This window comes from Lithobates pipiens, unplaced genomic scaffold (genome assembly GCF_037356315.1).
Source record: "Lithobates pipiens isolate NorthernLeopardFrog02 unplaced genomic scaffold, aLitPip1_a1.2 Scaffold_8, whole genome shotgun sequence".
Lineage (NCBI taxonomy): Eukaryota > Metazoa > Chordata > Amphibia > Anura > Ranidae > Lithobates > Lithobates pipiens.
In genome coordinates this window covers 565,899,544-565,927,479 of record NW_027507903.1, presented here as the reverse complement: position 1 = coordinate 565,927,479, position 27,936 = coordinate 565,899,544, and the positions used below count along the sequence as shown (strand labels likewise).

The 27,936-nt window shown below is 43.4% G+C and overlaps 1 protein-coding gene across 3 annotated transcripts in view; it reads right to left on the bottom strand.

Moving 5' to 3' along the window:
- LPAR2 (lysophosphatidic acid receptor 2) overlaps positions 1-27,936 on the bottom strand; it is a 95,677-nt gene that overhangs the window by 48,701 nt on the left and 19,040 nt on the right. The window contains exon 1 of one of the 3 annotated variants that reach the window (XM_077470120.1): positions 8,836-9,063. The exons of the other annotated variants lie outside the window; for them this stretch is intronic. The gene's annotated coding sequence lies outside the window, so the exon portion shown is untranslated. Of the gene's footprint in view, positions 1-8,835; positions 9,064-27,936 lie in introns of those variants that run through there. 3 annotated transcript variants of the gene reach the window in all.

Here is a 27,936-nt window from a genome sequence, read left to right as displayed (position 1 = left end):
ATAGTCCTGTATGTAGGTCCCTCCTTGGACCGGCCGCCACTGGCTGCATTGTATCCTGACACCGGAGGAGTCCAACAGACTTTTCCACTGTCGTAATACAATATGGATGGGGGAATCTGTTCAGTTTTTTTTCACTCAGCCCCCTGACTGGATGAAAAAACACAGAGCCATGCATGGCCAAGAATTAGTCCAGTTTTTTTTTTTTTTATGTTTCATGTTGTACTCATATTAAGCCTCCATTCATACCGATGCGAAGTCAAACCCTATCGTCGGCAATAGAACTGTTCAAATCGGTGTGACGTGACTTTGCGATGCCGCATCAATTTGAAAAAGTAGTTCCTGCACTATTTTTGGCGATTTCACATCTGTGCAACTTCATGCACAAGTCGGACCTGAAGTCGCACTGACATGCAGCTTTGAAATTGTGTAATTTCAAGTGAAGTCGCACAATTTCAAAGCTGCATTCTGTGTGAACGGGGGCTTAGGGTGCACCATAAAACATGGTCAGAGTTCACAGACCTTACACTTACATAATCGGGTGGTGAATGAAAAAAACTACAAGTACCATCTTCCACTGCAGCGGAGACTGAAATTTTTAATGGATCACCACACTTGCAGCCCATGGATATTCCTGCAGCTTTGTAACTGCAGGTCTGTACCTTGATATGGACCTGAAGAGTCTGCATGGGCCAGATCATTGCATCTAAATTCCACTGATAGTGGTTGCAATGCTTTGCAGGCTAAAACATCCTTCTCAAAGCCCACACCGAGACCTCTCCCCTCCAAAAAAAAAAAAAAACTTTTCAGAGGTTTGGGGTGTATGTTCCAGGAAAATCTGGTTATCCAAGTCTGTTATGCTTTACATTTATTTACTACAAGTAACACTTGCAGCAGATGGGACTCATAGAGAGGTCTGTAGAGGTCCCCCCACGTCTGTAACTCCGTATGGACCTGAGGTCAGGGGAAAGCATTGCAGGAGCCCAGGCATGGCACCCACATAGGCCCCAGTACAAAAATGTAGTAAATGCACATCTGATTGCAAGCAGCTATTATAGAGCTGGGCATACACTAATAGATTCCTCCATACACACAAACAGCACAGATGGATAAATCCCCCTGCCAGGCTATTTTATTCTGATAGCCATTGACGGCGGTTGTCAGAATACCCCACCTGCAGTCACTGTTCGACTGACAATTTTCTGACATACTTTGACAAAAGTCAATTGAACAGATCAATCTCTGTTGAGTATAGAAGTGACCATACACTGCTCCAATTTTGGCCAAACCAGCATGAATGATCTGAAATCTGAGCAGTGTATGGCCAGCTTTATGCCAATAAAATGCTGTCCTACAATTGTCATTTTCCAAACATTTGTTAGACTTTTTTCTTGCTTAGTGGGGTCAAATTTATGTCTGTAGTGATGAGAAAATTCCAAAGGAGCAGGATGGAAAAAATTTTCTCCAACGAAATTGCAACTGTGTTTTTTTTCGTTAGGAAAAATTTTACATATTTTATTGGAACCTGGGATTCCATTCAAATAGGGATCTGCACCAAATTTAATTTTTTTTTTTTTTTTTTTTTATCAAAAAGATGTTTATTGAACAAGTTTAAACAATATCCAATGTACAAGCAATGCATTAGCATATGGTTACATTTACATTTCGTGGTCATCTTAGCGCTCTTTACATTTATCTTGTCCTCACGACCTTCAGGTCCACAATATACTTTATTCAACCTTACTAACTATATACTGAGGTACATGCACTCATATGTTTCAGCTGATGTTGAACATTTCAAGCTTATTGGGCTCCTCCCATAGGACCTTGCATGATTCTGGACATCACCAGTTCCCTGGGGCTTAGTCCAGGGGTGTCTAGCCATGGCGACCAGATTCTTTGGAATCTACCTGGGCTTCACCTATGTTGGTACATATATCTTTCCATGATCAAGGTGTTCCCCATGTGTGTTATCCATGGGCGGTGAGATTGATTTCCATCCCAGCAGGATGAGTTTACAGGCTTGGAACAATGCTCAAGAGCAGGGGTCTCCAAACTGCGGCCCGGTGGCCAGATGCGACCCTTTGCTTGCTTTTATGAGGCCTTCGGGGCACTGTTTCATCCACTGATACCAACAATGGGAAATAATGACACCAAAGATGGGGCACAATTCCTCCCAGTGACACCAATAATGGGGTCCAATGACCCCAAAGTTGGGGCACAATTCCTCCTAGTGACACCAATTATGGGGTCCAATGACCCCAAAGATGGGGCACAATTCCTCCCAGTGAGACAAATTACCTTTTCTACTCCCAATAGCCACAGTCCAGCCCCCCTAAAATTTGAAGGACTGTAAACTGGCCCTTTGTTTAGAAAGTTTGGTGACCCCCTGCTCTAGAGCAATGTTGGTGAACCTTGGCACCCCAGATGTTTTGGAACTATATTTCCCATGATGCTCATATGCTCTGCAGTGTAGTTGAGCATCATGGGAAAAGTAGTCTACCCCCCCCCCCCTATAATGGCTAGTCTTCAGATCTCTACACACAATCACAATTATAAGATTAGGTATAAAATCCCATCAAAATTTACTTTAAACATGGATATAATTCAAAAAGCTCAATGAGTAGACACTAAACTTTTTTTTTTTCCCCCCCTCCATACTTTTCTTCTAAGGTTATCTGAGGCCGTCTCTATTGCCCCATAGCAGAGTTGCCAACATTATAATTTTCAGGGATACTTCACTGCTGAACAAGCGAATCCTTGGCCAAGCATGTTCCCCATATATCCCACAGGACCACGCTCTACTGCAATCACTATTATGTCATCTCTGAACTAGTTTAAAACATGCTTTTTACATTTAAAACACGTCTCTAAAACAGATTCATTTTAAGCCACAAATTCTAAAATTTTTATAGAAGACACCAAAACAAGAATGATTTTAGAGTGCCAGGTTCCAAAAGTGAAAAGTTGAAACAATTAAGGCAGAGGGGCAAAAAGAGAGGGGGGACATTTTTCTTTTTTTAATAAAGGGCTTGTCAAAAACTCGTGTTGTGTCTTTACTCACATTTTACACTTTGTTGGTGAATTGGGGGGGATCTGGGGGGAGTCCAGATTCTGAATAAGCCACCTGCACGCAGACCCCCACAACCACTGGCCAGGGTTGTGGTGAAGAGGCCGTTGTCCCTGTGAACATGTCCCTCTGCCCCAAAGCACCACCCCTGGTTGTGGGGATGAGGCCCTTCTCCCCGTCAAAATGTCCCTCTGCCCCAAAGCACCCCCCATGTTGAGAGTACGCTGCCCGGTATTATTCGGGGGGGAGGGGGACGTACCCTTCCTGACCTGCCGGGCTGCATACTTGGATAAGGATCTGGTATGGATTTTCCAAGGAACCCAATTTCAAAAAAAAAAATTTGGTGTGCGACTTTCCTCAAAATACATACCAGACCCAAAATGGCCTGGTATGGATTGGGGGGGGTCACCCACACAGTTGTTTTGCAGATTTTTCAATTTATGACAATTTTTGTTTTTACATTCAGCTGTCAGGGGGGGAACCTCCCTGACAGCTGATAATTAATCAATTAAAGGACACGGCAGCCAGCTTTCCAACAACCAGCTATACACAGTTTGTTATGGAGATTAAAATAAAGCAAAAACGCATGTAAAAATGGATCAATAATGCAACACTTTTGGTGCGGGTCCATTGAAGTCTATTACCCGCAAAAGCAATCTGCTTCGGGAAAAAAAGTCCCTGACCCCCTTCCAAAAAAACGCACCAACTGAAAAACACATAGATCTGAATGTGTACTGTAGGAAACCATGTTAAAGTGACTGTAGTGCGTTTCTGCAAACTGCAAAACGCACAAAAAATAAATAAATAAATAAATAAAAAGCGTGAACCTAGACTTAAGCCTGCCTGACTGCATACAAATTGAAACTCTTATTATATGGTTTTGTTAAATCTGAAGATAAAAATCTTCAGAAAATCATAGTCCTTGTACACACGGTCGGACATTCCGACAACAAAATTCATCAGATTTTGTCCGAAACTTGTGTTGCATACACACGGTCGGACAAAGTTATCGGAAAATCCGATCGTACGTAACGTGATGGCGTTATTTAGTTAGGACGGGACTACGTTCAGGCTAGTAGCCAATAGCTTTGGTCTAGGAATTTGATCTGAGCATGCGTGGCACTTTGTCCGATCGGAATTCTCTACAAACGATCGGACAAAGTCTGATCGGATCATGTTGTCGGAAAATTTTATAGCCCAGCTCTAAAACTATGTCCGTCGGATATTCCGACGGAAACAGTCTGATGGAGCCCACACACAGTCGGATTATCCGACAACACGGTCCGATCGGACATTTTCCGTCGGAATGTCCGACTGCGTGTACAAGGGCTTATATAGTGTGTATGAGGCCTTAGCCCTTGTACACACGGTCGGAAATTCCACTGGAAAATGTCTGTTCGGACCGTGTTGTCGGATAATCCGACCGTGTGTGGGCTCCATCGGACTGTTTCCGTCGGAATGTCCGACCATCAAAGTTTGAGAGCTGGATATAAAATTTTCCCACAACATGCTCTGTTTGTAGAGAATTCCGATCGGACAAAGTGCCACGCATGCTCAGATCAAATTACAAGACCAAAGCGATTGGCTACTAGCCTGAACGTAGTCCCGTTGTAACCACCGAACGTCATCATGTTCCGAACGATCGGATTTTCCGACAACTTTGTCCCACCGTGTGTATGCAACACCAGTTTTGGACAAAATCTGTTGGAAAAAAATCCGACGGATTTTGTTGTCGGAATGTCCGACCGTGTGTACAAGGGCTTAGGGTTAGCACTAGCTAGCACATAATTAAGCGCACTTGGATCCCGTATATAGGGCCAACTTTAATCAGAATGACTATTCCCATTTTCATACTCCTGCCATAATACCCCATGAGAGGAGAGACAAGTGAACAATCGCCTGTGCAGCTAAATCTTTAATTAGCTTGCTTTAAATATCAGCTTAAAAAAAAAAAAAAAAAAAAAAAAAAAAAGGAACCTTGTTTGGTTACTATGTAATCTTAATGAGATGATACCAACCCTAGTATCTTTATGGAGACAGGCTATAACATTTAGTAGCTTACACACAAGAGATAAGTTTGTAAGCAAATTGCCTTTTAAGTCTATACAATTATCTTGATACAACCTCGTTTATTCCAGACAATGCATGCGTGTCGTTTTAATTGCACGCTTACCCTAAATGCAGCCACAGGTCTATACTTCATGCTGGGAATCAGGAAGTGAATCTCACATGAACAGATGAATTGTTTCATCTACACGCTCTTGCCCCTCTCAGTGACCACGGAGGTGAATCATCTTTTTCAGTCCAGCTATTTATATCCACATCAATGGCGGCACGCTTCAACCATCTAAAAAGGTGGTTTGGCTAGCATGTTGCTCTGCATCCGCAGCAGTAAGGCACAGCGGGGCTCTATAACCAGGTGACAGGAAACGTGGCCCATAGCAATCAGCTCCATCCTAACAGTTATTTCCAATTATAGGTAAGAAAGGGAAATGTAAAACCTAGCTCCAAGCAAAAAAATAAAAAGATCCCTTGCATTGGGGCTCCACCTGCACTGCAAGGTTTAGGCCCCGTTCACACTTGAGCATTTTGTAGTTTGTAGCTCGAAGCTCAAAAATGCACAACTAACAAAAACCTAATTGTTTTTAAAGCGGAGTTCCGCCTTGGGGAAATAAATTAAAAGACAGCAGCTACAAATACTGTAGCTGCTGGCTTTTACTATATGAACACTTATTTGTCCAGGGAGCCCTCAATGTTGGCGTCCCAGCTGATCTTTGGATCGACTGTCGGGTGCAGCCACCGCCATTCCAGGCAAGGGAAGCCTCTCTTCTTCATGTTCAGTTCCCTACTGCGCATATGCGAAGCGCGCTTTCTGATTGGCCCAGTGGCGGAGGAAGGAGGAGGGGCCAAAATTCAGGGAGATCGGGCCACGGCTTGGTCTCCCAGAAGTGGGGAGTCAAAAACAGGTCGCTGTTCCCGCCTCTCCCCTGAAAGGTGCCAAATGTGACACCAGAGGGGGGAGGAAGCAGTTAAGCGGAAGTTCTACTTTTGGGTGGAACTCTGCTTTAAGAGCCTCTGTTCCCATCTGAGCCTCCTGCTGCTTGTAGCAAAACTCCTGTCGCTCAAACAAGTACATAAATTCTGGACAAAGCTGCAAAAACATGCAATTCTGCTCCAAAAAATGCTCGATAACCTGATTCTCATGCTGGCCATACATGTATAGATTTTCTTTGGAACATCTTTTGTTTTAACCCCATCAAACCGACCGCTCTCTGGCCCCTTAAGGATTCTAAATGCTGGGAGGCTGGGGCAGGCATTCGGGTCATGTGACTGCTGTGATTGGCTGTCACAGCGGTCACATGATTGGAAAGTCACCTGACTGTTGGCTGTATTTGCCAACAACCTCTTATTTATGAGTGAACAGATGCACGTAGACCGACCACTCTTAGGTGCCAATTATACATTTAGGAAAAACCACGTTCAAGCTTCTACTACATAGTTTCATAGTTAGTAAGGTTGAATAAAGACACTAGTCCATCCAGTTCAACCTGAGTGGGTGTCCACCCCTATCCCTGTACATTGCACACTCACATTGGTCCCTACCCTCAAGGAGCTCACAGTCTAAGGTCCCCATTCATATACTAGGGCCAATTTTGGACAGAAGCCAATTAACCTTCCTGCATGTCTTTGGAGCGTGGGAGGAAACTGGAGTACCCGGAGGAAACCCACACAGGCACAGGGAGAACATGCAAACTCCAGGCAGGTAGTGCCATGGTTGGGATTCAAACCAGTGACCCTTCTTACTGCTAGGTGATCTAACCACTACACCACTGTGCCACCGTGGTGGTGGTTGTTCCCCTACCACCATGGGAATATTTGGTACTGGCAACATCTTCCTGCACTTCACTACTCCTCCCCCTCCACCCAGTAGTAGAATTAAACACGAATCCTCAGCCGATCCAATCGATTGTGTTTAGGTCTGCCCCATACAACATTGGATGATAGACAAATTGGTTGGTTGATTTGCTAAAACTGGAAAGTGCAAAATCTGGTGCAGCTCTGCATAGAAACCAATCAGCTTCCAGGTTTTTTGTCAAAGCTTAACTGAACAAGCTGAAATTAGAAGCTGATTGGCCACCATGCAGAGCTGAACCAGATTTTGCACTCTCCGGTTTTAGTAAATGAACCGCATTGTATCTGCGTTTCTTAACACCCTTGGAGGTCTATGGGTACCTCTAAGTTTATCTTTATTAAATAAACCCAGTTTTCAGCAAAGTCAACCTCTGACTCTCTGGCCCCCTGGCTGTAGGCTGGCGTTCTCCTATGCTGGCCAGGTCATGTGACTCCTGGTGGAATGCAAATTCTAAGTTTCGTAAAACACGTTCCAGTTGTTACTGTCATTCCCACGCCACCACTAAAATATTTATTACTAGCAACCTCTTCCTACACTGCATTACTCCTACCCTTCCACCACTATTAAATAAAATATGAATGCTCAGCTTATCCAATCAATTGTGTTTAGGTCGGTACCAACGTTGATGCCTGAGGGGAGTCAAATTGCATCTGCATTTCTAAACACCCTTGGAGGTTCACGGCACCCCTAAGTCTTTCTTTATTAAATAAGCCTGTTTTTTTCAGAAAATTCAACCTCTGTCCCTCTGGCTGTAGGCTGGCGTTCTCCTATGCTGGCCAGGTCTTGCAACTTTTGCAAACAGGACAGTAAATAAAAGAAACTGGGTAAAATTAAAGTAAAGTAAGAGTCGGTTCACACTGGAGGCAACACGACTTGAAGCGCGACTGCCTCAGGTGACCGGGATCCGACTTTAGCGGCGGCTTGCAAAATGACTTCTGTATAGAAGTCAATGCAAGTCGCCCCAAAAGTTGTACAGGAACCTTTTTCTAAGTCGGAGCGACCGATTAGAACGGTTCCATTGCACAGAACGGGACGCGACTTGTCAGGCGGCTAAGTTGCCTGACGGATCGCCCCTGTGTGAACCGGCTCTGAATGGAAGTAACTTTAGCAACTGGATAGTAAAATGAACTAAAGGCAACCAGTACAGAAAACAAAAGGAGAAAATCAATCAGAATGCAAAAACATTTCTATAGGGTCATCTGAGTTAATTTGTGTTTATGCCCGCACCATGCAACGTTGAAGCCTGAGGGTAGTCAGATTGCGTCTGGATTTCTAAAAATGCAGGGTGGTCCATGGGCACCCCTAATCTTTTCCTTATTTAACAGTTTTTATAAAAAGTCAAACTCTGGCTGTAGGGTGCTCTTCACCCAAGCTGGCCTGGCCTTGCGACTTTTGCAACCAGTACCGTAAATTACACCTTCACCACCTTCAACAATTGGGTCATGAACTGAATAAAAGGCAACCAGTCCAAAAAACAAAATGATAAAAGCAATCAGAATATAAAAACACGTCTGTAGAGTCCAATTCAGGATCATCTCATGAAGTTTCAGCATCTTAAAGTCATTATTTTGGTTATAAAAGGTTATATCGATCCTACATTACTTTATGATCCTACTGTCTCTTTTCCACAAGATCCCATCTGACAAGAAGGTTCAGTTCCTGATAGAGCTGGGGCTTTCTGAAGCTGTTCCCTGCAGTTTCTATTCATTTCTGTCCTTCGTATACCTGCCCCTCCCGAATGACCTATGTCATAAAATGTACTACTCTTTACCTGACATCTACTGCTTCCTTTTTTTTTTACAGTCAGATGTCCGTCTCCCATAAACCCCAAAGCCCAGAAGACCAAACATCTTACCTCGGCACACTCCTGCCAATGTCAGCCCGTAGATGCCCTCTGTTCCCTTATTGCTTCCATGAGTCCACAGCGGCCTCTCCTCCCCCTCTGCAGCACACCGTCTTACTTCGGATCTACAAGCCACTACCTGTAACTCCAGCAATGACTCCTACCAAATACCTGCCACCAACAAGGTGTGACAGGAAGGAGGACCTCACCTTGCTGGAGGACTATACCTTCCTACTCAGGTTACAGTTAACACACTCCTAACAGGGGAGGATGACACAAAGCATGAAATGCACAAGTGTGTTTACTTATCTACATTTATTAGGAAGCCAGATTAGCCTGCATATTTGGGTAGAAATAATCCCTTTAAGCTTGCGAACACTGCTTTAGAGGGAACCTGAGAACAATACTGCTAAAGCACGACTACCTCCTAAAGCGGAACCTTACTGTGTCTGAGCACCAGAAACTGAAAAGGCAATTTAATTCATTTTTTGTATTCAAAGCAAACTTCCCCATCCATGTCTCCATGCTTTATTTTGTTGAGAAATCACTCTGAGGCTCCATGCACACTAAGGCTCGGTTCACACAGGGGCGACTTGTCCAGGCGACTTCGCCGCCTGACAAGTCGCGCTCCGTTCTGTACTACGGAACCGTTCTAATAGGAGCGACTCAAGTCGCTCCGACTTACAAAAAAGGTTCCTGTACTACTTTTGCGGCGACTTGCATTGACTTCTATACAGAAGTCGTTTTGCAAGTCGCCGCTGATCGTGTGCAGGTCGCGGCGCTGCAAGTCGTGCCGCCCGCTGTGTGAACCGAGCCTAAGGCCGCGTACACACGGGCGGACTGTTCGCCCAACTTAGTCCGCTGAACAGTGTTTCAGCGGACAGTCCGCTCGTGTGTGGGCTTCAGTGGACTGTTTCAGCGGACAGTCTGACGAACAAAGTCTTACGGAATTTCCGTAAGACAGTCCGTTCAAACTTGGTTTTGTCCGTCCAAACTTGGTTTCAGCGGACAGTCCGCTCGTGTGTAGGCAAGTTGGACGGAATAAGTATCGCGCATGCTCAGAAAGGGTTTACACAGCCGAAGGTTGCATTGCAGTGTATAGGACGTCGTTTTTCTAGTCCCGTCGTACGTGCTGTACACGTCATCACGCACGTTTTCAGCGGACTGTTCGTTCATCGTGTGTGGTCAAGTCCGTTCATGCTAATTTTGAACGGACTGTTTGTCGGATTGTTTGACGAACTTAGTTGGGCGAACAGTCCGCCCGTGTGTACGCGGCCTAAGAGCTTAAAAAAAACAACAGAAAAACACTGGATAAAAAAGCGCTCATATTCAAATTTTTGTGCCGGCAGTTGTTGTGCCAGCCTTTAGCAGTGAAAAGCAGGTTGTAGGAGCAGGGGTGGCTGTTGCGTCTAGGGCTGCAACTAACGATTATTTTCATAATATATAATATATGAATATTCTGACCTGAAAATTGATCCGCGTGTCCAGCATAAGGCTCGGTACACACCTATGCAGTTTTAGCTTTTGATCTGTTTATGCAGTGCTTTTTGCTGTGCGTTTTGATTTTTGTGCACGTGATTTTACTGAAATTTGCGTTTTTTGGGAAGATTAAAAAACACAAATTGCTGCAAAAACGCATTACATTATTTTCTGCAGCTTCTCCATTGAAGTATATTGAACCAAAAAAAGCACCGTTTTGTGTTAAAAGTCCCTGACCCTTTCCAAATATGTAGCGGCTGAAAAAAAGCACAGATGTGAACGTGTTCCATAGGAAACCATGTAAATGAACTGTAGTGCGTTTCTGCAAAAAGCACCAATAAACATATAGGTGTGAACCAGGCCTAAGACGTGTAGCAACATAATGTGGCTAAAAAGACTAAAATTAGCCCTTTATAGTACAAAAAAAGCAGATAATCACTACTAGAAGGGGTTACATTTTTCACTGTAGAACAGTGAAAGTAATATTTACAGTAGTGATTATATTTTTGTACTATAAAGGGCTCATTTTACTTTTTTTTTAACCCCATTATGTTACTGGCCGATTAATCGATTATGAAAATAGTAATCAATTAATTTCATAATCGATTAATCGATTAGTTGTTTCAGCCCTAGTTGCGTCCTTAACAAAACTTTAAAACTGCATAAGTGTCCCTCCCCAATCAATACCAGGACTGGGTCTGGTACAGATTTTGAGGGGAACTCCACACCAAAATAAAGACACTGCGGGTTCTCCTCCAAAATCCATAGCAGCCCCTTATCTGAGCATGCAGCTCGGCAGGCTAGGAAAGGTGGAAGAGGAGCGAGCGCCCCTCCTGAACCACACCAAGCCAAATGCCCTCAACATGGGGAGGCGATTTAGGGCAGGGGGCTACCCGCCACAAGTACCTTGTCCCCACGATGATGGGGACACGGACCTTTTCCCTACAACCCTGGGGGAACCCAGATCCTGGTGCTCCCCAAGTGAATGAGTAGGGGGTACCTAGTCAAGTTCAGGTGCAGGCCAGTCAAGTTCCTCCACCCCAAATTTGCTCATCTATGTCTTTACGGACCTTGCTTTGTGCACTGGTCCAAATCATTTGGTGGAGGGGGGATTATGGTGTGGGGTTGTTTTTCAGGGGTTGGGCTTGGCCCCTTAGTTCCAGAGAAGAGAACTCTTAAGGCATCAGTATACCAAGACATTTTGGACAATTTCATAGTCCCAACTTTGTGGGAACAGTTTGAGGATGACCCCTTCCTGTTCCAACACGACTGTGCATCAGTGCAAAAAGCAAGGTCTATAAAGACATGTTTGAGTGATTGGGTGGAGGAACTTGACTGGCCTGCCCAGAGTCCTGACCTCAACCCAATAGAACACCTTTGGGATGAATTGGAGCGGAGACTGCGAGACAGGCCTTCTCGTCCAACATCAGTGCCTGACCTCACAAATGCACTTCTAGAACATTCCCGTAGACACATTCCTAAACCTCATGGACAGCCTTCCCAGAAGAGCTGCCCTAAAAAAAAGTACTCATACCCCTTGAAATTTTCCACATTTTGTCATGTTACAACCAAAAATGTAATTGTATTTTATTGGGATTTTTGGTGATAGACCAACACAATGTAGCACATAATTGTAAAGTGAAAGGAAAATCATAAATGCTTTTAATTTTTTTTTACCAATAAAATATGTGAAAAGTGTGGGGTGCATTTGTATTCAGTCCCCCGAGTCAATACTTTGTAGACCCACGTTTCACTGCAATTACAGCTGCAAGTCTTTTTGGGTGTGTCTCTACCAGCTTTGCACATCTAGAGAGTGACATTTTTGCCCATTCTTCTTTGCAAAATAGCTCAAGCTCTGTCAGATTGGATGGAGAGCATCTGTAAACAGCAATTTTCAAGTCTTGCCACAGATTCCCAATCGGATTTAGGTCTGGACTTTGACTGGGCCATTCTAACACATGAATATTCTTTGATCTAAATCATTCCATTGTAGCTCTGGCTGTATGGTTAGGGTCGTTGTTCTGCTGGAAGGTGAACCTCTGACCCAGTCTCAAGTCCTTTGTAGACTCTAATAGGTTTTCTTCTAAGATTTTTCTATATTTGGCTCCATCCATCCTCCCATCAATTCTGACCAGCTTCCCTGTCCCTGCGGAAGAAAAACATCCCACAATATGATGCTGCCACCACCATGTTTCACGGTGGGGGTGGTGTGTTCAGGATGATATGCAGCGTTAGTTTTCTGCCACACAGCTTTTTGCTTGTAGGCCAAAAAGTTAAATTTTGGTCTCATTTGACCAGAGCACCTTCTTCCACATGTTTGCTGTGTCCCCCACATGGCTTCTCGCAAACTGCAAACAGAACTTCTTATGGTTTTCTTTCAACAATGGCTTTCTTCTTGCCACTCTTCCATAAAGGCCAGATTTATGGGGTGCATGACGAATAGTTGTCCTGTGGACATATTCTCCCAACTAAGCTGTGGATCTCTGCAGCTCCTCCAGAGTTAACATGGGCCTCTTGGCTGCGTCTCTGGTTAATACTCTCCTTGCCTGGCCATGTCTTGGTAGGTATGAAGGTGTGCCATATTTTTTTCCATATTTGGATGATGGATTATGAGATGTTCAAAGCTTGAGATATTTTTTTAAAACCTCTGCTTTAAACCTCTCCACAACTTGATCCCTGACCTGTCTAGTGTGTTACTTGGCCTTCATGATTCTGTTTGTTTACTAAGGTTCTCTAACAAACCTCTGAGGGCTTCAGAGAACAGCTGTATTTATACTGAGAATAAATTACACACAGGTGAACTCTATTTACCAATTAGGTGACTTCCAATGGCAATTGATTCCACCTAGTTAGGGGTATCAGAGTAAAGGGGGCTGAATACAAATGCATGCCACACTTTTCATACACTTATTTGTAAAAAAAAATTTAAAACCATTTATAATTTTCCTTCCACTTCACAATTGTGTGCCACTTTGTGTTGGTCAATCACATAAAATCCCAATAAAATACACCTACGTTTTTGGTTGTAACATGACAAAATGTGGAAAATTTCGAGGCGTATGATTTTTTTTTTTCAAGGCTCTGTAGCTGCAAAGGGTGGACCAACTCAAAATTGAACCCTATGGACTAATGCCGCGTACATGCTATCGGAAATTCTGCCAGCAAAAGTCCGATGAGAGCTTTTGGACGGAAAACGCAACCGTGTGTATGCTCCATCGGACTTCTGCTGGCGGAATTTAAGCCAGCAAAAGATTGAGAGCAGGTTCTCAATTCTTTGGTCGGAAAAAGTTCAGATCGGAAATTCCAATCGTCTGTACCAATTCTGACGTGCAAAATTCCTACGCATGCTCGGAAACAACTCGACGCATGCTCGGAAAAATTTCGACGCATGCTCAGAAGCATTGAACTTCATTTTCTCGGCTCGCTGTAGTGTTGTACATCACCGCGTTCTTGACGGTGGAAAGTTCAGCCAACTTTTGAGTGACCGTGTGTGTATGCAAGCCAAGCTTGAGCGGAATTCCGTCGAAAAAAACATCCGAAGATTTTTCCAACGGAAAATCCGCTTGTGTGTACGCAGCATAATACTGGAATGCCATTGAAGTTATAGTGTATACTTTTTAGGTCCCAAAACATGAATCAAATCTAAACTATTCTTGTTCAATATGTTTTTATCGATTTTAATCAAACAGGGAGAAATACAGCAAGTCGCTTCAGGTATAAATAATGAAGGTTTGTAGATTTGTAGGTTTGTAGATACACAGCTCTGCGCACGGAAGCACGCTTGAACAAATACAATGCAAAAGAAGGCTTGTCAACTTTGTAAACATTTGTATAAAGAGTAAAAACAAACAGGTATATATTGATGGTATCAGACCATGTTAGAGTTGCTATCACAAGGATCCTGTGTAGGGATCTGGTCCCAGCGAGAGTATTGCCAATGAGCAATGTATAGAAAAGGTAGAAAGTATAAAGGAAGGAAAGGAGAAGAAAAGGATCAAAGTGAGGGGCAGAAAAAAGGGGAGAAGAAAGGAGAGTTTGGGTAGAGACTGTCGGGGGTGACCTCAGTCCAGCCCAGAGACTAAAGCCAATTTAGAGGACAAGAAGAAGAAAATAAGACACCCAGGGGTCCCAAACTCTAAAATATTGCCATGGTTCCTTGCAATTTAGTCGTAAGCTTTTTCGTTGACTAGGACCCATTGCATGCGAGAGTGAACTTCAGATATCAATAATGTATTAGACAAGCAAGCCTTTGCTATTGTCTGCTTTGTAACCGTCAAGACAAGGCTCATCAAGGTGTGCTGCCACTGGGTGATCTCTGCTGGTTGTAGGTAGAGCGTAGCATAGGGATCAGTTTCTGCAATCATTTATGCAAGAAGTGATCGACAGAGGTCCATCTAACTCAGCCATTCTCAACCTTTTCAACACCGAGGAACCCTTGAAATAGTTCTCCGTTCTCAGGGAATCCCTGCTAAAAATTAGAAATCTACAACTCATGATACATTAGTGTAATGGTCAGTGGGAAGAATGGTCCTCACACTTGTGGTCATTGGGAAGAATTACCTACTTACAGATAGCTAAAAAGATCAATGGTGTCGGTGGGAACTTATCTGAGAGGCAGAAATGTCCCAATGCTGAAGGAACCCCCAGCAACCTCTGGAGGAACCCTGATTGAGAATCACTGATCTAACTATTCAAATGTGGTGCCTGGAAGCTGCCCACTGCTGCAATGAAGACACATTTGAAGCAAATCCCAAATCTAACTGGAATGTGCCCAGGTAAAAGAGGTGGTGAATGTGAAAGATAGAGGATTCAGCTGTATGAAGAGTACATCTACCCAAGTATGCTAGAGCAACATAAAAGTGTGAGAGATGGAGAAAGACCATGAGGTCCATTGAGTCTGCCACATGTATATATTATAATATATTATATATACACACACACACATATATATATATATATATATATATATACATACACTCACTGGCAGCTTTAAACACATGTTCAATTACTTGGTAATACAAATTGCTAATCAGCCAATCACATGGCAGTAACTTAGGCATCTAGACGTGGCAAAGACGACTCGCTGATGTTCAAACCGAGCATCAGAATGTGGAAGAAAGGGGATTTAAGTGACTTTGAACATGGAATGGTTGTTAGTGCCAGATGGGCTGGTCCGAGTATTTTAAAAAATTGTTGATGTACTGGGATTTTCACACACAACCATCTCTAGAGTTTACAGAGAATGGTCTGAAAAAGAGAAAATATCCAGCGAGTGGAAGTTGTGTGGAGGAAAATGCCTTGTTGATGTCAGAGGTCAGAAGAGAATAGGCAGACTATTGGTCTACTACAGGTTGGAGATCATAGAAAGTAGGGATGTACTGATACCGTTTTTTTTTGTTTTTTTTTACAATAAGTACGAGTATTGATACTTTTTTTTTTTAGTACTCGCCGATACCAATTACCAATACCTACCGCAACTGTTTATTTTAACTTCAGCCGTCAGCAATAGTACAAAGCATTGAAAAGTTATTTACAAATAAAATAAATTAATTTCTTTTTAAATTTAGCGCTTTTTCAATGTGAAATGTGTAAATATATGTTAATACATATGTGTAAAAATATTCACAAACAAAAAGTTTTACTTGTTTATCATTTATAAAATAGACGTGAAGAAAAGTAGGAAAATAATAATTACATGGAGGAGAATAGGGAGTTAATTAAGGCTAATAAGAGTAAATTAAGGGTTATTAAGGGGTTAAACAGAGGAACATTTATTCATCCCTCTGATCTGCAGATGAAGAAACAGAAATATACAAAAAGAAACAATGTTTCTTTTTATTTTAGGTTTCAGGGCTGAGCAATGTTGGTAATAAACATTGCTGGCTTTTTTTTTTTTTGACAGCCCCAATTACCGGACTTTAACACTGGGGAGACCCACTGACAGCTCAAAGAGCCGAGCCTGAAAGTATTGGTTTCAGGTATCGGTGCATTTGCACGAGTACCGATATTTGTGCAAATAATTAGTATCGGCACCGATACCGAAACTAGTATCCGTGCAACCCTACTAGAAAGGCAACAGTAACTCAAATAACCACTTGTTAAAGTATCAGATAAATTCTGTTACATAATCCTTGTGTTTATTAGGTATTTACTTGGAAAACCTTATTTTGGACAGTAACGCTTTAGTGTAGGGTTGCACCGATGCCGGATTTTTAATCGGCAAGTACAAGTACCGATACTCTTGGTCAAGTACTCACAGATATCGAGTACTGATACCTTTGCAGTGCGATTTGAGCCCATACAAAATGAATGGGCTCAAATTGCAGTGCAAATAATCGCATGCGCTTTGAACAGGAATGCAGTGCGATTCCAGTCCAAAGCACATGTGTTTTCCCGCACCACTCATTTGTGAACCCAGGCTGAAATTACTATGACAGGCCTGGCTTCACACGGGATTGGTGCGGGAAATGCGTATCAGACAGGAATCGCACTGCATTCCTGTTCAAATTGAATGCAATTCATTGCAGTGTGATTTGAGCCTAATCATTTTGTATGGGCTCAAATCACACCGCCAAAAATCGGTTTTGGGTAGCATTTTCACGAGTGCTCATGCAAGTACTCAGCATCGGCACATTTGATCTTCAGATTTAGGTAATACCCAGGGGTGGACTGACAACTCATGGGGCCCCCGGGCAATAGGAGATTATGGGGCCCCCAGGCAATCCAAGATTATGGGGCCACACAGTATACACACACAGTATACAATCACACAGTATACACATACATGTACACACAGTATACACAGACAAGTTTCTATTGGCTGAGAAGGTACTGGAGAGGTGGGGCAGCTATAATCTCAGGATTTTTAGACCAAAAGGATGTCGGTAAGGGACATTTCAGAGACAGATGTAAAAAAAAACACAGATTTTTACATACTGTCCCTGGCTTTACTGAGGTTGGCAACCCTGATGGGGCCCCCTAGTGGCTCGGGCCCTTGGGCAGTGCCTGAGTGACCCAATGGTCAGTCCGCCCCTGTACAGGAGCCACATTGCACCTCAGATATTAGCAGAACTAACATTTGTTTTCAAGTGCAGAGACCAGAAAGTTTGAAGGGGCGGGACCAAGGTGCATTTGATTTAAATAATAATTTTCAAAAAGCAACTGTCATCTCTGTCTCGCAGCTCCTCCTCTGACTTTCTGTTAACTCACCGACAATCCCATTCACTTTAATGGGACGGCTGGTGATGCGGCAGTGACACAACAAGGTGAGGGATGTGGCGGCAGCAGGTAAGTGGATTCCCGCTAACAGGCGCTGCCATGATGGATCTGAAATGACAGGTGCTCTATAAATGTAAGGACTAATTCTTGCTGGTAGTTGGAATCTTTAAAGCGGAGGTCCACCCTAAAGTGGACCTTCCGCTCATTGGAACCCTCCCCCCCTCCGGCGCCACAATTGGCACCTTTCAGGGGGGAGGGGGGTGCAGATACCTGTACAGTACAGGTATCTGCACCCACTTCCGGCATAGTTATCTGCAGAAGGTATGCCCCTTTCCGCAGAATCTACGCCCCTTTCCGAAGGTCCCCCGCTGTCTGCTGGGAAACACACGGATCTCAGAGACAGCGGGGACCATCCTTGTTGCGCAGCGTGACTCGCGCATGCGCAGTAGGGAACCGGGAAATGAAGCCGCAAGGCTCCACTTCCTGATTCCCATACCCAAGATGGCGGCGGCAGCACCCGAGAGACGATCGAGAGATCGGCTTCGGGTGCCGACATCGCGGGCGCGCTGGGCGGGTAAGTGTCATTATTTTAAAAGTCAGCAGCTGCAGTATTTGTAGCTGCTGGCTTTTAAAAAAAAAAAAAGGCGGACTCCCGCTTTAATATTTCCAAAAAAAATGAAGGTTTCCTATTTAGAATAATAAGCTGTCAGGTCCTGTCCCTGGTTTTACTGAGGCTGGCAACCCTGATGGGGCCCCCTAGTGGCTCGGGGGCCCTCGGGCAGTGCCCGAGTGGCCCAATGGTCAGTCCGCCCCTGGTAATACCTTCACATTCTGAGGCCTCTGTGGCAATTCCTTATTTCGTGGGAGAAGCCCATTGAACTGGTGTCCCATGGGGATACTACCATTTCATAAATTACACCAACAGTACAAAAGAAGTATCTACCTATGGTTCCAGAGACATTAATCTAACATTTTAAACAACAAAAAAAATAAAGAATTATGGAATTTGTAAGCTTCCCTTCATTTAATCAATGGTTAAAAAAAAAAGTTTTAGCTAAGGCTGCTTTCACACTGGGGCGGGAGCGGCGTCGGCGGTAAAACGCCGCTATTTTTTGCGGCGCTTTACCGTCGTTTTAGCGGCGGTCTGCGGGCGCTAGTGGGGTGGTTTTAACCCCCGCTAGCGGCCGAAAAAGGGTTAAACCCGCCCGCAAATATTGCCGCGGTGTCCCATTGATTTCAATGGGTAGGAGCGGTTTAGGAGCGGTGAATACACCGCTCCTTCACCGCTCCAAAGATGCGGCTAGCAGGACTTTTTTCACCGTCCTGCCAGCGCATCGCTCCAGTGTGAAAGCCCTCCGGCTTTCACACTGGAGGGAAAGGGGCCGGTTTTTTTCAGGCGCTACACAGGCGCTATTTTTAGCGCTGTAACGCCTGAATACCGCCCCAGTGTGAAAGCAGCCTAAATGTTAGGGTCAGTCGAAGGGTTAAGTTAAGGTTAGATGTCAGGTTTAGACCCCTTTCACACTGGGGCATTTTTCATGCGTTTTTCAAGCGCTTTAGCGTTAAAAAAGTGCCTGTAAAGCGCTTGAAAGAAGCCTCATCTGCAGTCCCATTGTGAAAGCCCAAGTGCTTTAAGAGCCCTTTCACAATGTCAGCGGCAGAAAAACATTGTAAAGCACCGCCTAAACTAGCAGCGCTTTACCAGCGTTTTTTCGAGCGTTATTGGGGCACTTTTAACCCCTGCTAGTGGCCAAATAAAGGGTTAAAAGTGCTCACAAAACGCTGCTGCCAATAGTGCTTTTCAGGCGCTTTTCAGGCGTTTTACAGGCGCTTCCCATTGATTTCAATGGGAAGGGGCGCTTTAGGAGCGTTGTATACACCACTCCAAAAGCACTACAAAGAAGCTGCTTGCAGGACTTTTTTTAACGCCCTGCCAGCGCAGCGCCTCAGTGTGAAAGCACTCGGGCTTTTACATTGGGATTGCAGTTGCAGCTTCTTTCAAACGCTTTACAGGCGATTTTTTTTAACGCTAAAGTGCCTGAAAAACGCACGAAAAACACCCCAGTATGAAAGGGGTCTAAGTGGGTAACACTTTTGGTGCAGAAAACCAACATTCTGTAGAGATCAAACCTAAACTTTTCTTTGGAGTTCAAATGCCCCTCCCGAGGACACAATCCCACTTGGCCCACTGTTCTCTGAGACTAATCTGCCTTTCTATGGCTACCATCCAAGTAATATACACATTGGGGTATTTCTTATCAAAAATAACCTTACTTACCCTTCCTCCAATTTACAAACAGTAACAGATAACAATATTACTCAGTTACTGGTTAATCCAAACCAGGCCGAAGTTATCAAGTTTTACAGCCAGGAAATAATAAAAGATCAGGACAAATCCCTGACAGCAGGGAGGAAGAATTAGAGGCTTAAGAAGCCATCCTATAAAACCAAAAGCCGAACAAAGCATCGGAATGTGCAGAATAAGTGCCAGTAAGTCATGCTCAGCCCATCTTTGAGCAACGCACAACTCCACAAAGATCTCCTGACCTACTATAAAAACAACTATCGGATAACTAAAACCAGACCTAGATCTTCATCTCTTATGTTTATCTAACTGACCACCGCTGATATTAACAACAACAAGGGGTTGAGCTAAGACAACATTCTTATCTGATGTTCCTCAACTCCTTCAACAACCATTACCAAGGACAGTACATAAGCCCAGCCAAGCTGGCCTTGCACCAGTAGATTTGTTTGAAAATGTTCATTCTCTGAACATTCGTTTCCAATAATTTCTGGGGTCAGATTTGGTTTAGATTAAAATCTAAACCAAATCTTCTCATTGATCAACACTTTTCACCCATCTATTAAACTAAAAATGGAGTTTTCAAACACACATGTCAACTTCCTAGACACTACAGTATACATCAGGGATCACAAGCTTCACACTTCGATATACAGAAAACCGACTGACCGATGTAGCTATCTTCACAGTTCCAGTTTTCACCCGCAACACACTAAACGGGCCATCATACACAGCCAGGCCATCAGATACCACCGAATTTGTTCAGACCCAGAAGACAGAGATAAACATCTCAGAACACTGGCAGACTCCTTCCACAAGAAAGGTTACAAAGAGAAAACCATCAACAACAGCATAAACACAGCCTTGAAAACCCAAAGAGAAAATCTCCTCCAATACACAGAGAAAAAAACAAATAACCGAGTACCTCTCGTCACCACATACAACCCAACACTAGAAGGGATCAAAAAGATAATCAAAGATTTACAACCCATTATAACAGAGGATGACACTCTGAAAGGAATATTCCAACAACCCCCATTATTGGCTTTCAGACAACCACCCAACCTCAGACACAAACTAATCAGCAGGAAACTTCACTCTGATTATGATGACACAAATAATGGAAGCAAACCCTGCAATAAAAAGCGCTGCAAACTATGCAACCAGATCAATCTATCCAAAAGTGTCACACACACAAACGGGACCTTCAATATCATGGGATCTTACAACTGTACCTCCAGCAATGTTGTGTACCTCATCCAATGCAAAAGGTGCAGCAAAGGATCTTATGTTGGTGAAACAGGACAGAAGTTGCAAACGAGGATGAATTTACACAGACATACCATCAAGGAACATAAAGAAGACAGTTTATGTACACCTGTGGGACATCACTTCTCACAACCGGACCACACTATAGAAGACCTCAATGTTTTAGTTCTTAAAGGGAATTTCAGAACTATCCAGGAAAGGAAAACCTTTGAACTAAGAATGATAATTCTTTTTGACACAAAAAATAATGGCCTGAATTTAGATATAGGTTTCCTTACTCATTATACTAAAGTTTTACAACCCCCTCTGTGACTAGCATTCCCCCCCCCCCCCCCCATTCCATAGCTCTCCCTCTGTCTTATCTCACTAACTCTTCTCTTATCTTTATTGCCATTGATTTGTATGTTTTTTTTGTTGTTCTTTCCCTCAGAGGTGTTTTTTTTTTTTTTTTTTTTTTTGTTTTTACATTCTGCTTAAAAATTTGTAAATCAGTACTGCTTGGACCTTGAAGAAGGGGACATACCCGAAAGCTTGTCCTGAAAAATTGTATGTTAGTGCAAATAAAAAAAGTATCACGGACAGTACTCAATTTTCTCTGGGGTCAGATCAATGTTTGAATCTGAATCAGAAGATGAACAAAATTCTGATTATGAGAGTGATATTGGTTCAGGAAAAGTCATGTATATTGTCATGAAACCTGTTTAATACATCTGGGATTCCATTCAGGCCTACCTAAAGACTCCAGCGCCTTTAGTCTACCGTTTAGAAAATAAATTTAAAAAGTGTACAGAATTTCTAACCTTCCCTTCATTCAATTAATGGCTAAAAAAAAAAAAAAAAAGTTTTAGCTAAATGTCATGGTCAGTAAAAGAGTTAAGTTGAGGTTAGAGGTCAGGCCAAATGGGGAACCCTTTTGTTGCAGAAAACCAACAAGCTGTAAAGATCAATCCTAAACTTTTCATTGGTTGTTCAAATGCCGCTCCTGAGGACACAATCCGACCTCCAATGTACAGTTGTGCTCATAAGTTTACATACCCTGGCAGTATTTATGATTTCTTGGCCATTTTTCCAAGAATATGAATGATAACACAAAAACTTTTCTTTCACTCATGGTGAGTGTTTGGCTGAAGCCATTTATTATCAATCAATTGTGTTTACTCTTTCTAAATCATAATGGCAACAGAAACTACCCAAATGACCCTGATCAAAAGTTTACATACCCCAGTTCTTAAAGTGGTTCTTCACCCTAAAGGGGAAGTTCCGCTAATCTGATCCCTCCCCCCCTCCGGTGCCACAATCGGCACCTTTCAGGGGGGAGGGGGGTGCAGCAACGAGATGAGCGATCGCTCGTCATCTGCCGCCGACATCGCTGGACCCTGGGACAGGTAAGTGTGATTTTATTAAAAGTCAGCAGCTGCAATATTAGTAGCTGCTGGCTTTTAATATTTTTTTTTTAGGTGCAGAACCACTTTAATAATGTGTAGTGCACCCTTTAACATCAATGACAGCTTGAAGTCTTTTGTGGTATTTGTTGATGAGGCTTTTTATCTTCTCAGATGGTAAAGCTGCCCATTCCTCTTGGCAAAAAGCCTCCAGTTCCTGTAAATTCTTGGGCTGTCTTGGATGGACTGCACTTTCGAGATCTCCCCAGAGTGGCTCAATGATATGGAGGTCAGGAGACGGAGATGGCCACTCCAAAACCTTCACTTCACTTTACTGCTGTAGCCAATGACAGGTCAACTTGGCCTTTTGGATCATTGTCATGTTGGAATGTCCAAATACGTCCCATGCGTAGCTTCCTGGCTGATGAATGCAAATGTTCCTCCAGTATTTTTTGATAACATACTGCATTCATCTTGCCATCAATTTTGAACAAATTTCCTGTGCCTTTGTAGCTCATACATCCTCAGATCATCAGCGATCCACCACCGTGTTTCACAGTAGGAATGTTGTACCTTTCGTCATAGGCCTTGTTGACTCCTCTCCGTTTATGGTTGTGGCCAAAAAGCTAAATTTTGGTCTCATCACTCCAAATTACTTTTTGCCAGAAGGTTTGAGGCTTGTCTCTGTGCTGTTTGGTGTACTGTAAGCGGGATACTTTGTGGCATTTGTGTAATGGCTTTTTTCTGGCGACTCGACCATGCAGCCCATCTTTCTTCAAGTGCCTCCTTATTGTGCATCTTGAAACAGCGGCGCATTGGACACCTTCACTGCCATTGTGCTATTTGTGGGTGTCTAGTGCACCCCTGTGCCTTTAAAGTGGAAGTAAACCCTTCTATCGTTTTCAGTCAAGGAAGCTGCCATCTTGGCCTCTAATGATTCTTCAACTGCCATAAAGCTGCACATGTGATCAGTTATGAAACCAGCCATTGGATGATTTGAAAGTTTGGTTGAGAGCACAACCAATGTGAAAGTTAGCATTTCCGGCATGCCGGGAATGTAAGTGTTTTTTGAAACTGGGTTTACTCCCGCTTTAAGCAGGAGTGGGCTCCCTCCAGGGACACCTGCCCTCAATCTATCAATTATTATATATGTGCTCCTACTATAGAGGCTTTGAAATTTTAGAGTTAGGACTGCAGATAATACTGGGGTGTCTTGTGGCGACCTCTGCAGCTTACGTATGTATATGCAAATGCGTGCAAACTAAATCCCTGTTTTTAACGTGAACTGTTACACAGGGCAATTCGGTTTGTTGCAGGCTTGCTGGTAAGTTGAACTGGGAATTTCTTTGTTGTGGTTTTCCCTTCAATCAATGGCAAAAAAAAGTTTTAGCTAAATATTATAGACAGTCTGCCCGAATACTATTGTCAGAATAGACAGATCAGCACTGCAGCCATTGGCTGATTGAACAGCTTTTAGGCCTCATGCACACTGGACCATATAAAAATGTCAGTAGCGTTAGCTGTAGAAAGCTGTATAATGAGTTTAGCAGCGTTTTTGTAGTAGCATTTTTCAGCAAAACTATACTCCCTCAAAAGCGCATGGCTCAAAAATGCTCATGAACGCAGAATAGCCGCATTTTTCAGAGTTAGAGCGTTTTTACAGCTGAAAAACTCCTCTTCAAACCCACTAGTTCTGGGTTTTTTTTGCAGTCCATGTGGGCATGGACACATAGGATAACATGCTGGGGAGTTTACTGGCTGCAGAAAAAAACACCTGAAGCCAAAAACAGCAGCTATAAAAACATTTAGTGTGCATGAGGCCTTATTGGTCAGCAGTTAAACAGATCTCGATTGGCATTCTCGATTCTATTTAACTGCAGCAGCTACACATAGATCGGAATTAGGATGGTCCATGCTGAACCAACTGAAGTTTGATCAATCTATGGCCTCCTTTAGGCCCCTTTCACACAGGCAGACCAATCCGCCTGTCTGTTTTTTTAGGCGGACCCGATCGGAGCATACATTGCCGTCTATGGACGGGCGGGCATCCAATCTGATCCTATCCACTAAAAACAGATGGATGGAGTTCCCCTTCCATCTTGTGAATCAGATCATATGGCCATCAGGTGTAAGCAGACAGGCAGTCTGTTTACATCCGACTGCCCATAGAAGACAGGAGGCTGTATCTGTGTCCGCTCTGCATAAGCAAAGAGAACACAGACCAGCCATCTGCCTGCACAGCAGGGATCAGCGGACGGCTTGCCCTCTGAGCAGGCAGACTCCTGCCAGAGAGTTATACTTATAAAAGTCCAGCTTTTATGTATGCATATCTCATCCCTGAGAGGTCACTGGGGAAGCTGGCAATCACTGTAGTATTTGGCCCCACTACAGAGATGGACACACACTGCTGCCATTTTCAGAATGCCGTGTATTTTTTTTTTCATGACTACGAGGTACTCTCTAATTGGAAGAGGTCAAGAGAAGGAGTGGTGATGTCATAATATCCATTTTATCCAATCAGAGAATGCCTTGCATTCATTCAAAAAAACATACAAGGCGTTCTGTAAATGGCGGCAGTGCCAAGCAATTGACCTCCCTCTGGTCAGGGTGTAGAGAAGAAGCCACTCAGCACAGGACCCAGAAAATCGTGGCCATCACTGTAGTAACGCAGAATACTACAGTGATTGTCAGCTTCTCCAGCGAACCCTCAGATATCACATATGTATACATACAAGTTGGACCAATCCAGTCCTGATATATACACAAACCTACCAGACAGCCAAACCTACCAGACAGCCAGAGCCAGGTCGGTGACCAAATGCTTCCCTACTGCAGTTGAGCAATACAGTTAGGTGATCTCCATGACTGGACAAGGTAAAGCTGCTGTTGGGATCTATGGCCATTCTCACTCAACAGAAATCGATCTGTAGAAGGGATGAAACGTTTGCCTACAATTGCCCCGAGTTGGGAAGTATGCTATTTTCCTACCCACAATAAACTGGCACCTTTCTATGGGCTTGTTCACATGGGCGACTGTAAAAGCAGGGGGTTGTGCCGCGGCTCTGCTGCCTCCCTGAGGGCCCACCTAGACACAGCATTGCAGCTTTTAAGGGCTGTGCCCATATCCCAGCTGTGATGCTTAGCGTTCGTGGCTGTGGCTAAAATAAAAAGACATGGGCAGGCAGTACCGCCACCAAAACGTGACCCATTCAAGTGAAGGGTACCCCTAGTATCATTATCACCAGCTCAATGCCTGACGCAACTATTTATAATATACAGGGTATATAGAACACCAGTTAAATTATTTAAGTGGGGCAGACGCGAGTCTCCGGAGTGTCCTAGATGTCAAAAGTCTCCAGCTGATTTAATACACATGATGTGGAATTGTCCAAAAGTGGTTAGATATTGGCAAGAGGTGGTTAATACAATCAATGCTACATGTAATACACACATCGACAGGACCCCTATGACATGTCTACTGGGATATTTTGACGAGGAAGGCTTCTTTCCCAGGGAGGTGATATTAGTTACCAGACTATTGTTTATTGCACGTAAGTTAATTGCTCTAAGGTGGATATCTTCGAATGCACCTTTACTTGAGGACTGGCGTCTTCAGGTAAATGAAAACATCTTGAAAGAACAGCAAATTGATTGCAATAGGGGAGAATCCAATAACTGGATTAAAATATGGAAACGATGGATAGCTGGATAACGATAGATAGCTGGATAACGATAGATAGATAGTGTGAGGGGTTAGCTCGGCAGCGGGTGTGTGTGACCCCCCTGGATGGGTTCACAATACAAAATCAGGCACAGCAGACAGCGTTGTAGGTGCAAAAAACAAAAGATCCGGTTTATTTATGCTACATGCAGTGATACATATAACAGCCAAACAAAAAATAAAACATGAAAATAAATCCTGGTCAGCTTGACCTCTAACTACACACTTAGATTCCCTGTCTAACAACTGGGTGCAGCCTTGTGCTGTACCAGTCCCTGCCTCTGTTGTAAAGGTTTGCCACACAGGCGTTAACTCACCGCACAGAACAGGTGTCACACTCCCCAGTCTATACAACACAAAACTGGTTCCAGGATGGAGCATCTCCCTAAGCATGCTGGGGTTTTTTGTAGAGGTCTTAATGAGCCCATTTACTTCAGCTGGGCTCATTAACTCTTCCCCTCTAGTTGTACAAGTCTGCATAAAGCCTGAATCTAGGGCACACATATTTCCCATCCTGGATACAACCAGGTGACTTTACCTGCCTGCTGCCACAATAGATAGATAGATAGATAGATAGATAGATAGAAGGATAACGATGGATCCACGGTTAGCTCCACCCTCATTGGTAATGGGGGAGTCTGTATTGAGTGGTTAGTATCGTTTTTTTTTTCTGTTTGAGTGGGACAGTAAACGCGGTATTCAAAGGAAAATGGGGTAGAGAGTTATACCAGAGGGCAGGAAAAAAAAAGAAAAAATTGTAACGATAAAAGATGTGGGTAGAAACAATCTTCTCCTTTGTCAGCTTGTGATATATAATTCACTATGGAAACTACGCCATGGATTTGTCGCCCGGAGAGTGTGTGTGTTTTTTATTTTTTTTATTTATTTTTTATTTTTTTATTTTTTTGTGTCTATGTCTGTGTGTATGTTTGTAAATACTTGTGTCTAAAGGATGGTTAGGTAGTATATATGATAGTGGCAAGTAAGAATAAGAGAAAAATATAAAAAGTTGTTTTGCACGGATCAATTGAAATAAATAGGAAAACGAGAATAGGATGTACTCGCGGTATAAGGAAACAAAACTGTAAAATATATACTGATACTGTAACTTGGTCTGTTATAACTTGTAATATGTCAAATAAAGAAATAAACAATAAAAAAGTGAATGGGGGCCGTACTGTAACTGCCCTGCAACATGTGCATTTCAGTTGTGGCATGGTGGGTTGGCATTAAAGCAGGCGACGAGGAAGCAACATATCTCCTCCTAGCTGTCTGTCAACTGCCCCCTAAAAAAGGGATCTCTTTTCAGAGGGGTGACAGTATAAACACAAGTATGAACAATCTCTATTATCCTGAGCCCTTCCCCAACTCAGCCAAGCTTGCAAATCTGTGTTCTCGGTGGCTGTATTGTACTGGCATATTCAACCAGAGCCTAGATGGCGACACAAAATGCAGACACGATCCAACCATCTTTGTGGTCAGGTCTCTAAACATATAGTTACATAGTTAGTAAGGCTGAATAAAGACACCAGTCCATCCAGTTCAACCTGAGTGAGTGTCTACAATTGTCAATATAAATGTACGTCGCACACTCACATTAGTCCCTACCGTCAAGAAGTCCACAATCCAAGGTCCCCATTCATATACTAAGACCAATTTTGGACAGAAGCCAATTAACCTACCAGCATGTCTTTGGAGTGATCACAAATGATCACCTTATACAACCATCTGTGTAGGTA